The sequence below is a fragment of the Tubulanus polymorphus genome, chromosome 12 (genome assembly GCF_964204645.1).
Source record: "Tubulanus polymorphus chromosome 12, tnTubPoly1.2, whole genome shotgun sequence".
NCBI classification, from domain to species: domain Eukaryota; kingdom Metazoa; phylum Nemertea; class Palaeonemertea; order Tubulaniformes; family Tubulanidae; genus Tubulanus; species Tubulanus polymorphus.
The window spans coordinates 4239080-4251788 of NC_134036.1; positions in this window are offsets into that span (position 1 = coordinate 4239080).

The following is a 12709-nucleotide window of genomic DNA, read 5'->3' on the forward strand; positions in this document are numbered from 1 at the left end:
ACAGGGGAGGTCATATTTATCCATTGCTTAAGCACATTTTATTAAAAAAAATAATGCCATCTACCGGGTGAGACAGGAACTAAGTTCCTATTAACCCGGTAGATGGAAGTGGATACGAGAGAGGAGAATGAGACAGACAGAGAGCGGGAGAATGAGACAAAGAGCGAGAGAATGAGACAGAGAGAAGAGAATGAGACAGAGAGCGAGAGAATGAGACAGAGAGATGAGAATGAGACAAAGAGCGAGAGAATGAGACATGAGATGAGAATGAGACAGAGAGCGGGAGAATGAGACAAAGAGCGAGAGAATGAGACAGAGAGAAGAGAATGAGACAGAGAGCGAGAGAATGAGACAGAGAGATGAGAATGAGACAAAGAGCGAGAGAATGAGACAGAGAGAAGAGAATGAGACAGAGAGCGGGAGAATGAGACAGAGAGAAGAGAATGAGAGCGAGAGAATAAGGCAGAGAGAAGAGAATGAGGCAGAGAGCGAGAGAATGAGACAGAGAGCGGGAGAATGAGACAAAGAGCGAGAGAATGAGACAGAGAGAAGGGAATGAGACAGAGAGAAGAGAATGAGACAGAGAGCGAGAGAATGAGACAGAGAGCGAGAGAATGAGACAGATGCGGGAGAATGAGACAGAGAGATGAGAATGAGACAAAGAGCGAGAGAATGAGGCAGAGAGAAGAGAATGAGAGCGAGAGAATAAGGCAGAGAGCGAGAGAATGAGGCAGAGAGAAGAGAATGAGGCAGAGAGAGGAGAGGAAGATGAGGAGAGAGAGGAGGATGAAAGAATATGATGGCATATCACCTGGACGTCTATGTTCCTTGTTGTTTTAATCCAGATTCTAGATGCCTCGAGCAGTTTTACATTTTTCAGTTCAACAATAGCAGCATCAGTTATGTCCTCGTGGACATAAAGTTCATTGTAACTGAAGTCAAGTTCTCTCAATATGTGTTCGTTTGTTTGTTTTTCCTGTCACTGCCTTCACGTATATATCCAGTTCATCTGAAGTAGTCCTGATCAACAAACACAAATGAACGTCAATAGTTCCACCGTATCGACGACAAACGTCCTAGAAATATACATGAAACTTAATAGATTTGAGGTGACCAAGTCTAGTTACCGATGTATCAGAGAAATGAGGGTGAAATATTTTTTTTCTCCGATTTCGATGAAATTTAGTATAGACATGTATTTTGGGGTGCTGATCACGAATCTGTAGGAATTTATCAGATCCAGGGCTCCCGAAATGAGAAATTCGAATTTTTAGGGGACCCCCTAAACTTTCAAAAGGCCTTGGACCCCAGAGTTTTCGAGATATTGAAAATCTGATTGCAGATTTGGAATCAGCACCCCTAAAAATAGTAGGGACTAAAATTTTAAGCAAATTGAAGAGATTCGATTTTTTGTCCAAAAACGGCAAAAATCTAAGGTCCAGGAGTTTTTTTTCGGCGAAAAATTTTTTTTCTCTGATTTCTTCGAAACTTGATAGTGTGTAGAATCCGGATCTGCAATTAGATTTTGAATCGGAGTTCATCTTCATGGACAAATCAGGGTTCAAATGGCCAAAATATGCACCCCAAAAATGGGGTGCAAAGTCAAAAAATTTTTTTCACCCTATTTTAATAAAATTTAGTACAGACATGTTTTTCGGGGTGCTGATTACGAATATGAAGTTAGTTTTTGGATCCGAAGCCTCTAAAATGAGATATTCAGGATTTCGTGTTTTGACCCCTAAATTTTGTTACTAATTTTGATGAAATTTGTTCTAGAAATACGATTTTTTATCAACCCGATAGATGGCATAGAACAAACAAACAACGGAGAAGAGCTAATTTGCATAAACAACGGGGCAGAGAGAGGAAGAGGAGAAGCGAGGGAGAGAGAGGAGAGGCAAGAGATATGCAAGTGAGAGGAGTAAGAGGGACCCAAGTGGAGGAGAGAGAAACAAGTGAAGAGAGTTAGACAAGTGAGGAGAGTGAGAGGGAAACAAAGGGAGGAGAGCGAGACAAGTGAGGAGAGTGAGAGGGAGACAAGTGAGGAGAGAGAGACAAGTGGGGGCTAGGGAGACAAGTGGGGAGAGTGGGAGAAGTGAGGGGTGTGAGAGAGAGAACGATTTATGATTTACAACGAACTTCCTTCATATTTCTGGGCACATGTTCTATAATTCAGAGTCGCATTCTGTTTTTGAAATAATTAAATTTTTGAATATCCCGGAACCACAGTAGAATGCCAGCGACCAGAAACGCTAATGTGTCAAATTAATAGGTCGAGTAGGTGATCGACCGAACCTGGTATCTGGCTACAGGTAATCAAATACTGTATTATGAAATAACCTATGATGAAGGTCCGATGTTTAAACACTCAATACAATTAGGAGAAGGATATATTCACCTGGCTGTTTGACTGATCCGAATTAGGTGCCGGAAATCTTCCAATGTTGTTGTAAATCCATTAATGCTTTTAGGTTTTAGTTCATAGTTCACACACATTTTACATTCAATCTGTTGTTAGCGTTGCGCAATATTTAAGTCCATACTATTAGACGGTGGTGAATCCTCGAGGCTGTTTTTGTTCGCTATGATGCATTCCTTTGTTCACTGAGTGTTCCGTGAATTGTATGTCACGATAGGTCCTTTAGTGTGAAAATGCTGGTGAATTCGCATTTAGAATTCGCCGGTTCGAAGTTCCGTGTAGAGGCGAAATCGATGAAATGTCCAAGATATCTAAGATGATCAGGATAGAGTCCACCATGGATTCTGAAATTAAAAGCAATGGAAAACTAAATTAAAATTGCATTTACAGACATCGAAACGGTGCAGTGCAAGTGCCACTAAAACTCGTAATAGGAAGGTCACAGTTGAATAGTTGTGACTCAAGTCAAAAGTGTTTTGGAATTTTAAAGACAGGTATTTAAGTTGGTAGATTGGTTTTTGCCGAATTGTTTACCGTGCTTACTTATTAAATCCTTTTCAACATTTTGCTAAGGTATCAAGGAGTCGTAAGGTAACTGAGAAATGTTCATAAATTATAAACCGTGATTAAGAAATGAATTCACCAAAAGACACTGTAACTTTATGGGTACATTGACAATTGTTCTATAAACTGGTTATCGACAATGTCAAAATCAACGAACCGTAACTAAAACGAACTTGGATAGAACTCTTTCGATATCAATACATACAACAGTTTAGATCGACGAGTTGATATCGACGCCATTGGGTTCGAGTCCCAATTATTCCAGCGGTTTAGAGGTTTTATGGCGTAATCCAAATTTCGGCAAATATGCAATTAGACATTAGATTTCTTTAATTAAATAATCTACCCAATGTGATATTTTACACTAACTCCCAAAATTGAAAAGCCATGGAATACAACACTTAGTTTGGCGAGTAGGCACCATAACGATATGATATGGTATGATACAGGATAATTTGGGTTCGAGTCCCGATTATTCCAGCAGCAAAGTGGTATTAATGTGAAATAGAAATTTCAGCTATTATAAAACCAGGACTTTATTTACTTGATTGATTAACCGAAAACGTTATCTAAGATTGCACCGAAATTAACAGAATAACTAATTAATTGGAGTTGAAATTAACGGTTACTAATTTCAAAGCACAGACAATGAGTTTAATTGTCTAATTTCAAACATTAAGCCAAAACAACGAGTTAAAATGAAGACAACGACTAATTTCAAAGATTACGAGCCTAAACAATGAGCCAAATTGAAAACAATAACTAATTTTAAGGATTCAAAGCCTAAATAATGAGCTTAATTGAAGACAATGACTAATTGAAAGACAATAAGCCTAAACAATGAGCTTAATTAAAGACAATAACTTATTTCGAGGATTCAAAACCTTAACAATGAGCTTAATTGAAGACAATGACTAATTTCAAAGATTCCAGGCCTAAACAAAGAGTTAATTTGAAGACATTAACTAATTTCAAAGTTTCAAAGCCTAAACAACGAGTTTAATTGAAGACAATAACTAAATACATAGATTCAAAGCCTAAACAATGAGTCATTGAAGACAATAACTGATTTCAAACATTCCAAGCTTAAACAATGAGTTCTATTAAACACAACAGCAAATTTCATAGGTTCAAAGCCTAAACAAAGAGCTTAATTGAAGACATTAACTATTTTCAAAGTTTCAAAGCCCAAACAACGAGTTTAAATGAAGACAATAACTAAATATATAGATCCAAGGCCTAAACAATGAGTCTTATTGAAGACAATAATTTATTTCAAGGATTCAAAGCCCAAACAAAGAGCTTCATTGAAGACAATAACTAATCTCAAAGATTCCAAGCCTAAACAATAGGTTTTATTGAAGACAATAACTAATTTCCAACATTCCAAGCCGAAACAATGAGTTCTATTAAACATAACAGCTAATTTCATAGCTTCAAAGCCTAAACAAACAGCTTAATTGAAGACATTAACTAATTTCAAAGTTTCAAAGCCTAAACAACGAGTTTCATTGAAGACAATAACTAAATACATAGATTCAAAGCCTAAACAATGAGTCATTGAAGACAATGATTTATTTCAAGGATTCAAAGCCTAAACAATGAGCTTAATTCAAGACAATAATTGATTTCAAAGATTTAAAGCATAAACAATGAGTTAGATTGAAGACAATAACTAATTTCAAACATTCCAAGCCTAAACAATGAGTTCTATTGAACACAACTGCTAATTTCATGGGTTCAAAGCCTAAACGATGAGCTTAATTGAAGACAATAACTTATTTCAAGGATTTAAAGCCTAAACAATGAGCTTAATTGAAGACAATAACTAATTTCAAACATTCCAAGCTTAAACAATGAGTTCTATTGAACACAACAGCTAATTTCATAGATTCCAAGCCGAAACAATAAGCTTAATTGAAGACAATAACTTATTAAAAGGATTTAAAGCCTAAACAATGAGCTTAATTGAAGACAATAACTAACTTCAAGGATTCAAAGCCTCAACGATGAGCTTAATTGAAGACAATAACTTATTACAAGGATTTAAAGCCTAAACAATGAGCTTAATTGAAGACAATAACTAATTTCAAACATTCCAAGCTTAAACAAAGAGCTTAATTGAAGACAATAACTAATATCAAACATTCCAAGCCCAAACAATGAGTTCTATTGAACAGAACAGCTAATTTCATAGATTCAAAGCCTACACAATATGAGTCATTGAATACAATAATTTATTTCAAGGATTCAAAGCCTAAACTATGAGCTTAATTGAAGAAAATAACTAATTTCAAACATTCTCAGTTTAAACAAAGAGCTTAATTGAAGGTAATAACTAATATCAACCATTCCAAGCTTAAACAATGAGTACTATTGAACATAAAAGCTAATTTCATAGATTCAAAGCCTAAACAATAATCTTAATTGAAGACAATAACTAATTTCATGGATTCAAAGCCTCAACAATGAGCTTAATTGAAGACAATAACTTATTTCAAGGATTCAAAGTCTAAACAATGAGCTTAATTGAAGACAATAACTAATATCAAACGTATCAAGCCCAAACAATGAGTTCTATTGAACAAAACAGCTAATTTCATAGATTCAAAGCCTAAACAATATGAGTCTGATCGAAGACAATAACTAATTTCGTCGATTCAAAGCCTAAACAATGACTTTCCGAGTAAGGATTCAACGATTCAAAGACAACGACTAATTTCAAAGATTACGAGCCTAAACAATGAGCCAAATTGAAAACAATAACTAATTTTAAGGATTCAAAGCCTAAATAATGAGCTCAATTGAAGACAATGACTAACTGAAAGACAACAAGCCTAAACAATGAGCTTAATTAAAGACAATAACTTATTTTGAGGATTCAAAACCTTAACAATGAGCTTAATTGAAGACAATGACTAATTTCAAAGATTCCAGGCCTAAAAAAGGAGTTCATTTGAAGACATTAACTAATTTCAAAGTTTCAAAGCCCAAACAACGAGTTTACTTGAAGACTATAACTAGATACATAGATCCAAAGCCTAAACAATGAGTCTTATTGAAGACAATAACTAATTTCAAAGTTACAAAGCCCAAACAACGAGTTTAATTGAAGATAATAACTAAATACATAGATTCAAAGCCTAAACAATGAGTCATTGAAGACAATAACTGATTTCAAACATTCCAAGCTTAAACAATGAGTTCTATTGAACATAACAGCTAATTTCATAGCTTCAAAGCCTAAACAAACAGCTTAATTGAAGACATTAACTAATTTCAAAGTTTCAAAGCCTAAACAACGAGTTACATTGAAGACAATAACTAAATACATAGATTCAAAGCCTAAACAATGAGTCATTGAAGACAATGATTTATTTCAAGGATTCAAAGCCTAAACAATGAGCTTAATTCAAGACAATAATTGATTTCAAAGATTCAAAGCCTAAACAATGAGTTAGATTGCAGACAATAACTAATTTCAAACATTCCAAGCCTAAACAATGAGTTCTATTGAACACAACTGCTAATTTCATGGGTTCAAAGCCTAAACGATGAGCTTAATTGAACACAATAACTTATTTCAAGGATTTAAAGCCTAAACAATGAGCTTAATTGAAGACAATAACTAATTTCAAACATTCCAAGCTTAAACAAAGAGCTTAATTGAAGACAATAACTAATATCAAACATTCCAAGCCCAAACAATGAGTTCTATTGAACAGAACAGCTAATTTCATAGATTCAAAGCCTACACAATATGAGTCATTGAATACAATAATTTATTTCAAGGATTCAAAGCCTAAACTATGAGCTTAATTGAAGACAATACCTAATTTCAAACATTCTCAGTTTAAACAAAGAGCTTAATTGAAGATAATAACTAATATCAAACATTCCAAGCCCAAACAATGAGTTATTTTGAACAGAACAGCTAATTTCATACATTCAAAGCCTACACAACATGAGTCATTGAATAAAATAATTTATTTCAAGGATTCAAAGCCTAAACTATGAGATTAATTGAAGACAATAACTAATTTCAAACATTCTCAGTTTAAACAAAGAGCTTAATTGAAGATAATAACTAATATCAACCATTCCAAGCTTAAACAATGAGTACTATTGAACACAACAGCTAATTTCATAGATTCAAAGCCTAAACAATAATCTTAATTGAAGACAATAACTAATTTAATGGATTCAAAGCCTCAACAATGAGCTTAATTGAAGACAATAACTTATTTCAAGGATTCAAAGTCTAAACAATGAGCTTAATTGAAGACAATAACTAATATCAAACGTATCAAGCCCAAACAATGAGTTCTATTTAACAAAACAGCTAATTTCATAGATTCAAAGCCTAAACAATATGAGTCTGATCGAAGACAATAACTAATTTCGTCGATTCGAAGCCTAAACAATGACTTTCCGAGTAAGGATTCAACGATTCTAAGACAACGACTAATTTCAAAGATTACGAGCCTAAACAATGAGCCAAATTGAAAACAATAACTAATTTTAAGGATTCAAAGCCTAAATAATGAGCTTAATTGAAGACAATGACTAATTGAAAGACAACAAGCCTAAACAATGAGCTTAATTAAAGACAATAACTTATTTCGAGGATTCAAAACCTTAACAATGAGCTTAATTGAAGACAATGACTAATTTCAAAAATTCCAGGCCTAAAAAAGAGTTCATTTGAAGACATTAACTAATTTCAAAGTTTCAAAGCCCAAACAACGAGTTTACTTGAAGACAATAACTAAATACATAGATTCAAAGCCTAAACAATGAGTCATTGAAGACAATAACTGATTACAAACATTCCAAGCTTAAACAATGAGTTCTAACAGCAAATTTCATAGGTTCAAAGCCTAAACAAAGAGCTTAATTGAAGACATTAACTATTTTCAAAGTTTCAAAGCCCAAACAACGAGTTTAAATGAAATAAATAACTAAATATATAGATCCAAGGCCTAAACAATGAGTCTTATTGAAGACAATAATTTATTTCAAGGATTCAAAGCCCAAACAAAGAGCTTCATTGAAGACAATAACTAATCTCAAAGATTCCAAGCCTAAACAATAGGTTTTATTGAAGACAATAACTAATTTCAAACATTCCAAGCCGAAAACAATGAGTTCTATTGAACATAACAGATAATTTCAAAGCTTCAAAGCCTAAACAAACAGCTTAATTGAAGACATTAACTAATTTCAAAGTTTCAAAGCCTAAACAACGAGTTTCATTGAAGACAATAACTAAATACATAGATTCAAAGCCTAAACAATGAGTCATTGAAGACAATGATTTATTTCAAGGATTCAAAGCCTAAACAATGAGCTTAATTCAAGACAATAATTGATTTCAAAGATTCAAAGCCTAAACAATGAGTTAGATTGAAGACAATAACTAATTTCAAACATTCCAAGCCTAAACAATGAGTTCTATTGAACACAACTGCTAATTTCATGGGTTCACGATGCCTAAACGATGAGCTCAATTGAAGACAATAACTTATTTCAAGGATTTAAATCCTAAACAATGAGCTTAATTTAAGACAATAACTAATTTCAAACATTCCAAGCTTAAACAATGAGTTCTATTGAACACAACAAATAATTTCATAGATTCAAAGCCGAAACAATAAGCTTAATTGAAGACAATAACTAACTTCAAGGATTCAAAGCCTCAACGATGAGCTTAATTGAAGACAATAACTTATTACAAGGATTTAAAGCCTAAACAATGAGCTTAATTGAAGACAATAACTAATTTCAAACATTCCAAGCTTAAACAAAGAGCTTAATTGAAGACAATAACTAATATCAAACATTCCAAGCCCAAACAATGAGTTCTATTGAACAGAACAGCTAATTTCATAGATTCAAAGCCTACACAATATGAGTCATTGAATACAATAATTTATTTCAAGGATTCAAAGCCTAAACTATGAGCTTAATTGAAGACAATAACTAATTTCAAACATTCTCAGTTTAAACAAAGAGCTTAATTGAAGATAATAACTAATATCAACCATTCCAAGCTTAAACAATGAGTACTATTGAACACAACAGCTAATTTCATAGATTCAAAGCCTAAACAATAATCTTAATTGAAGACAATAACTAATTTCATGGATTCAAAGTCTAAACAATGAGCTTAATTGAAGACAATGACTAATATCAAACGTATCAAGCCCAAACAATGAGTTCTATTGAACAATACAGCTAATTTTATAGATTCAAAGCCTAAACAATATAAGTCTGATCGAAGACAATAACTAATTTCATCGATTCAAAGCCTAAACAATGACTTTCCGAGTAAGGATTCAGTCTACCGTGTGTAAGTTCATTATTACTGGAATCATTAAATGAATTAACCGAATGTTTCCTAAATAATAACACAATTAGAATGACAACTTACAAATTTATGTGTGTTTGTTTGTGCATCTTCTTGGTTCACACGGAGGGGAGTGACGTCTAAGCTACAGCAGTTAGCTCACTTGAATCATCTATCGGGTCAGGTCGGTTTAGTTAACTTGTATTGGATATCAGGTCCTGATGATGCAAAAAGATCCGGAATCTACGAAATGTTGGTTCAACAAACTGGCAACGGCGCAGGTCCTGGGGAAAAAGAGCCTACCTAAAAAAAGTGATAACAACCATTAAACATCACCATCAAATCGACTCAACCAGAGGCTATTTATATTCAAAGTAGAAATGCTAATCACATAAGCTCAAGCCTGACCTTACTGAAATCTAACACATAAAAGGGGGCTTCAATGTTTACTCACCAATTAGTGTTTCAAACGGACGAAAGATTTGGAAGTTCATAACATAGCAAATCTTGATGAAGGCCTCTACCATATCTAACTCATGCGCATCGTCAGAAGGTCTGTTGAAGCTACTGTCGATGTTTTGATTTAGTCAGCGAGTACTGGCAGCAATTCGGTACAGATGAGTTGAATGCTGAAGGCACCATCTGAAAATAAGAAAACATCAATTCAACTTATTAGTAAGAGATAGTCTTCAGCTATAAATGCGTTCAATTCAAATCGATGTATTATTGGTCGATTAATCCTTCCAAACACCGAGGACTATGTGTTACCGTATAAACCGGTTTATCACAATGCTTTGACCAATTTCAACGGACAGTGACAAAGGTCACCGCCGTATTATAGTTAGATGAATATCTATCCGACCTTGAAAGCGTTCTATACTTCAAAATTCTACAGTATGGTATAGATATATCAGATATTTTTACCACTCCCAGTAAAATGATATATCAATATCGCGGACCCTTAATTTCAAATTCCTTTTAGTCGAATTAAGACTTGAACACAAATATCAAAATCGTAAAACACCTATATAATATATACTCACATAATGGTTTGTATCTCAGCTATATGGCTGGTGAGTGAGACAAACAGTTATGATATCACTTTACATCCTCTTAAACAGATAAATTCATCTAATTTTCAACACCATTTCGGTTTCCTTCGTATTAAAAAAAAACTTAGATCTCTGCTATAAGGCAATTGTGATACTCGACGGATATCAATCAACCTTTTAACACCACCATAGAGTTCCCTAGTAGTTTTCTGAGTCTTATATCCCCGCAATAAGGCTAGGCATTAGTTACAAAGGCTTCCCTGACACTTTTCCAAACCTTAACAGTGAAAAATGCCTCTAGCGGATTTTTGGTGGACTAATATTGCGCTTCCTCGATGTTGATAGTTCGCGGAAATTCTGCCGGCGGCGCTGATCGACCGATTGAAGGCTTTCCTAATGAATGAATTGCGCGTTATAATATATTATTTCTTATATGCAAATATCAGCGGTTTATATTTCACCAAAATAATTATCAATATTTCATTTAAGAAGAATTAAAACGATATCGCAAATCAAGGTCAAAAGATAAGAAATCACTAAGAGAACATTATTTTAGAGCTCAAATAATCTAGTCTAATACCGCGTGATAAGTGCGTTTTGTTTAAAAACGAAATGAAAATAATTTCAGATCGGTTGGAGATTCATATGCGAAATAATACGTGGTTATTCAATATCGACTCTTCCTGCTTGCTGTCATATGCAATATCTCTTACAGTCGTCTAAGAGCTGAACCCGTAAAAAAGTTACGTCCAAATTTTACACTCATAAATTGATTATGAAAACTTTGTAATATCATCACGTTATCTAATTAATCGTATTGTAATATTTCGCTACGTTTGCGCGCGTTAAGCTGTTGTTTAAACCATAGTTTCAGTAAAAAGCACCTCTAGATTTTCCGTGAACTAAAAATGCGCTTCCTTGTATATGGGATATACCCAAAAACTTTTTCCCCCAATTTCAATAAAATTTCGTACATACACTATTTCAATGGAGCTGATCACGAATATTGAGTTACCTTTCGTATTGGAGGCATTGAAAATGAAAAATTATGTTTTTTAGGGGGACCCCCTAGATTTTCAAAAGGGTCTGTACCCAAGAGTTTTGGAAATAATCAAATTCTGATTGCAGATTTGGAATCAGCGCCCCTCAAAATATAAAGGACTAAAATTTCAGGCAAATCGAAGAGGTTCGATTTTTTGCCCAAAAATGGCAAAAATCTAAGGTGTAAGTCCAGGAGTTTTTTTCGGGCGAAAATTTTTTTTTCTCTGATTCATACGAAATTTGGTAGGGAGGTGTATTCTGATGTGTAGATTGCAGATCTGCAATCAGATTTCAAATCGGAATTCATCTTCATGGGCAAATAATGGTTTCAATGCCCAAAATATGCACCCCAAAAATGGGGTGCAAGGTCAAAATTTCATTTTGCTCCAACTTTCATGAAATTTGGTGAAAACACGTTTTTTGGTGTGCTGATCTCGAATATGAAGTCAGTTTTTGGGTCTGCAATTCCAAAACGGAGAAAATAAGATCGCGGAAATCTTATCAGAGTTTTATTGTATAACGACTGTGAGACATCCGCCGTTGATTTGCATTTCAGTTCTCACAAATTACGCAAGAGGCGCTGCGAATTGAAACAACCCTATCCGAGCATCCAGCGCTATGAAATAGTAAACTAATTATTCTTCCTAAGATATCTTATCTCATACAGTGGTCATTTTTATCTCAATAGGTTGAATGAGTAAAGTTTTAGTTTTCTTCTATCTGTTTTATCGGAAACAATAAACTTTCGTTCTTCCATTTCATTAATTGAAAAAAAAGACACAACTATTTCAAATGCCCTACTAGTTCAGTTTTAAAACGATAATTCATTTCATCTAAATTGAAATCTGGTAAAATTTCGTAGCCATGACGTAACGAGACAATTGAAATTCGTAATTGAATTATGCCCGAATGACCGGGCGTAGAATAAATGGAAACATTTCAAAAGCTCACCTTCATTTCCTTTGACCTCTTTACTATACGCATCACTATAAGACTTGAGATGTCCATTCCTTAGAAACATTTCCTCTCTCCTTTGCGAGCGTTTGAGAATCCTCGTCAAAATTCTGAGTGACTTTGAACACTGTCCGCTTCGTTTGAATCAAACGCGTAGTCCGAGAATCCTCCTCGAATTTACGAGTTCGCTTTGAAACTACAGTTCATTTCGATTTAAACACGTACCCCTTTATGTCATTGTCTTTTTTGGAAAGTTCGTTTTTTGGAAGGGAAGGACTGAGCTATATTCCTATACGCAAAGGTGTCCGGCTCCCGGCGCAGCTGGTGGAA